Raw genomic sequence first — 4742 nt, forward strand, 5'->3', positions numbered from 1 at the left:
TTTGATGAGATAAGATGCATTGTGATACAAAGAAGATAATACTCGTTCTAAGAGGACTTGTCACCATGTTTCATGTGCTTTCTCTTCAGCATGAAATTAATATGCATGTGGTTCAATATTTTGTTGATGATTTTTGGGATCAAGTAGGAGAATGTTATAATTTATAACATGATTCTAGATTAATGAATTATCAACACTTAATTTCATTAGGGTAATTTAATGCATATTAATTTTACTTGATAACTACCTCGCTCAACAACCATCTTGATGAAAAACAGTTATCTAAAAGTGGCGGACATCAGTTTTTAAATGGGTCATCTAAGCCAAACCCCCTTCAAGTCGGTTACAATGTCAATTTTCTTGTCGTCGGTTTCTTACCTACCTACAAAACGTACGCTTCGGTGAGAACACATACCATCATTCGGGAGGGGGCTATTGGCTAGAAGCATTTCGTTTTCGCCAATCGTTCAATGCTGCACATTCATATTCATCTGACTTCATCAATGGCCGGAGGTATGCTCTGTTAATCACATTTCCGCCTTCCTTCTTGATTTGTACGAATTTCGTTTCTTCATGTGCATACCTGCTTACTAGATGTCAGATTTTCATCCAATTAGGGATAAAGGAAAACATGGCTCTCGTTAAAAAAATTCTTCCGTGGATATAAGAGTACTTGACAATGATGTTTCTCGAGTATTTGATTAGTGGGCTCTAAACATGGGCAATACTCACAACTATAACTAAATGCAAGTGATATATATATATTGGTAAATACGTGCAAGTGATATTCATGTCTGTAATCCAACAATCAAGTGCCCCTTTTCGCCAATCATGGATGGAGGGAAATATGATCTTTTTAGGCATATTGTTACCACTAAATTGACAATGAAGGACAATAAATCTTGAAAATAGATGAATTAATGCTAATTTTGGTTTATTTTTTCCAGCAAATAAAGCTTGATCAAGTTCAATCATCGACACACCCACAAAGATGAACATGAAAAGTTGAAATTCGCAAATAGAGAGCGGCCGGACGTCACCAGCCTCGAGCAACCCCATATCCAGGGGTCACTTGAGGCTAGTACATCACTAAAACCAGTCGTTAGTGCATGACCACTGCAAGCACCTTTGTCTTCGTGGATCGAGGGCACGACAATGGGGACTCGACCGCGACCCCAGCAGTTGATGGCTAACTGCAGATGAGCGAGATGGGAAGACAATAGACGCCGATGGAACCATGGCTTAGGTGGAAAGGTGGTGGGGAGACAATAGGGTTTTAGGTTTGGGCTTTGGATGCGGGCAAGTTTTGAATAAAATTTCACAAGAAAGTTTTGACACTTCGGGGTAGCTTGGCCATGTAAAATTATCCCAAAATTTTAGAAAATCCCAACTTAGGTGATAAAACTAAGACCTGATCCTAGCACACACTGGAGTTCTAACGGGAATCCTAAAGGTACATTGTTCGAATGACCTAACTTTGAAAGTGTAGAGCAGTTATTAATTGTAACTAATGATGTCAACATTGAAATCATGTCGTTATTGTTTGTGTTGTATCCACCAACTTTATGACTCGCCATTTAGTGGTAGCCCCGAATTTAAGATTAGGAATAGTTTTTTGTCAAGAACAAACAACTTAATAGATTCTTTTTAATTTGGCTATGGACAGCTTGAAGATATCTTGCATCACTTTAAAATAATGGGTTCGAGTTTAATTTAACTTAGATAAAAATTGATTTCACTCCATCACCAATATTTATGTTCCTTTATATACCCTCCTTAAAAAAGAAAAAATATTAGCCTTCCCTTAAAATTTCCACGTCTTACTATAAAAGCCAAACCACGTCAACGACGCTCAGTCTAAAGATTCTGCATGAACAATATTGTTAAGAAGATGATATCAAAGATTGAGCATAGAGGGGTTCCACCACCTTCCGAACTTAAAGTTTATTCCTTTATGTAATTGCCGACATTGAATTATTTTATGAATAATAAAAGTTTATAACCAGTATAAAGTGGGAAGTCACCTAATTTTGGGGAGAATAAAATTTGTCGGTGCTAAGCAATTCCCTTGCCTCCGGGGAGGTATCACCCATTGCTTTATCTTTTTCAATTTTTTTTTATGAAAGACAAAAATGACAATTTTTGTAGTTCTGTTTTTTTTTTTTTTGGAAGTATCCCGGCCAACCGGGAAGTTTTTTTTTTTTTCTTTTCCTTTTTGTTGCATTTTTTGACGTCATTGAAAAGGAAGCAACTGAAAGTGAGACCAGTCAATACTTGAAATTCTGCAAATATTCTACTCAAATCCCTCAGCCTTTACCAATGACCAGAAGGGAATTTTTCCCTATCAGAAACAGAAATAAATTAGGCGATATACCCGGAAATGTGCACCGAAAGTTTTAAGCATTGTGTATGGATTATAATAAATTCTAAATCTTTTAATTTATTCCATTAATTCTTAAATCCTTTTTCAGAAATATGCAACCAAGTTCTTTCGCTGAACAGTACTTATAATTGTCTACTTGTCACTATAAAATTTCCTATGTGGCATCCTTAAATTGCATTCAACACGAGTTTTAGGACTTAGTTTCATTTTTTCTAGATATTTAAGACTTAATTAAATCAATGGAAAGGTTTAGGACTCGAACACACTTTCAAGAAAGGTTTAGAACTTGACCGAACTAATTCAAAGGTTCATTACTCAACTGCATTATGTAATCCATACATAAAGTTTAGGGTGAACTAATACGTGGATCAGACCACTCATTAACTTCTCAGCCCCTCTAGTCCGAAGAATACGAGCTCGACCCTTTTCTTTTTTGCAAATAGAAAAGTATTTGATTCCAGATAGTAAATGAATTGTCTACTCATTGATGCATTAACCCGCAATTTACTGAGTCCATGAGATAAGTGGGGTTTTCTGTGGTGTAGGTTCTTTAGGTGGGCTTTCTTAAATTTTACACGCGTTGAAATTGCAAAGAATTGGTACAAAATTGCTAAGTCATTTACTAATAATGTCGACGTGCCTTTCATGTGCAAAGTTCCCTACTTATGTTGATGTGCCTTTCAGTGTGCAAAGTTCGACCAAAACTCTTCGACCTTTTTATATTCAGCGGACCATGTAACGACCCACTAAACTTTGGCACTTAGTAACCCAATAGAACCACTCACAACAAAGTGTCCATGTTCCAACTCCAAATGTCATTCGTCTCAATCACTCGCTTTGTGTGCTTCCCACTAATCGAAGAAGTCTATCGACCATTAATCATTTCTTACTTTAATCAATAATCAAGCACAAAAATGATTGGCAAATCAGAAGGTTCCTCTGCCCCAACAAGCTGGCTCGAATTGACTCGTGGCTTCGCTTCTTTTCTCAAGGCGACAGACAATCAGCTGATCCACCTCAAGAGGAATAAACATATCCACAATCATTGTTTTATGAAATTTCTCTCCGGAAAGTTCCAAAGCCTTTCTCCAATGGCTGGAGCTCTTTTCCAAGATTCCAATGTTGCCTGTGATGTTGACATTAATTAAGAACTGATTCTTTTGAGCATAGTTCTTCGTGCATTGTCATTTTATGTGGTCGCGTGATTCATGTTCCCAATTATTTAGGAAATGGCAAATAAAGTTTAGACGTCATTGCCTTCGTCAAGGAAGAAAACCTTTTTGTAGCCGCGTTTGTGCATGGTTTTACAAGGTGGCAAGAGGAAAAAATGTCCAGCCACCCCATCAACGTCGCCTCAACATTGGACTATTGCATCGTATTATAATGAAGCTCATGAGCCGCGTGAAGGAGTAATTTTTTTCCGATCCTTTTAGACGAAGTAGAAACACAAATTTGAGTATCCGACTTCTTGCTTTCAAAAGTTTAAGTCGTTACATATAGAACACTGATATCGTTATATTTCGTGTATTGACAATCTCCCACTTGAAGGTATAGCTTGAAGCATGCTGATCCATGACACCATATTGAAGCTGAATGTAATAGATGTTTGTTCTTGAAGTTTCAGTTGTTAACACATTGGGAAAATGACAACAATACTCTTTGAACTTTTACTCATTGTTCAATGTAATTCATTGATTGTTTTTAATTCAATGTCATTCTTGAACTTTTAAAAAGTGATTTAATGCAATCATTATGTTAAACCATTGATGAAATCTGCGGATATAAGCACAATATTCTGCTTTGTTTATGACTTACATTATTTGTGTTCATTTTATCCCTACCCCTTTTTTATTTGTTCAATTCAGTCTGGGGAACGTTTACTCTCTGTCTTTCTCTCTCTCTACACACACATATAATTATGTATAAAAATATATTGTGTCGTGTCAAATTAAGAGTTAATCCAAATACAACATGTTATCAATTATGTCAGAACATTGAAAATCAAACATAACACATTAATTAAATGGATTACACAACAACAACAACAACAACAACAACAACATTTAAGATATGAATTGTTATATGTGATAAAACTTACTCGTGTCTGCATATTGTAAATATTGTCTGAATGTGCACAAACATATCGCGTCAATAAAAAATTATTTTGACAGAATGAGTACAAGCATGTTATAAAAGGGTACATGGTTAATTCACACCTGACAAGTTCATTATTCATCATGTGTAAGCTTATTCGAACGCATTAACACGTGAAATGCGATGTCTTGTCAATGGTTTGTGTCAAAAATAACTAGTCCTGGAGAAGGTTCGTCAAGATTTATCTTAAAGAATATTTGATGAA

The sequence above is a fragment of the Rhodamnia argentea genome, chromosome 10 (assembly GCF_020921035.1).
Source record: "Rhodamnia argentea isolate NSW1041297 chromosome 10, ASM2092103v1, whole genome shotgun sequence".
Classification (NCBI taxonomy): Eukaryota; Viridiplantae; Streptophyta; class Magnoliopsida; order Myrtales; family Myrtaceae; genus Rhodamnia; species Rhodamnia argentea.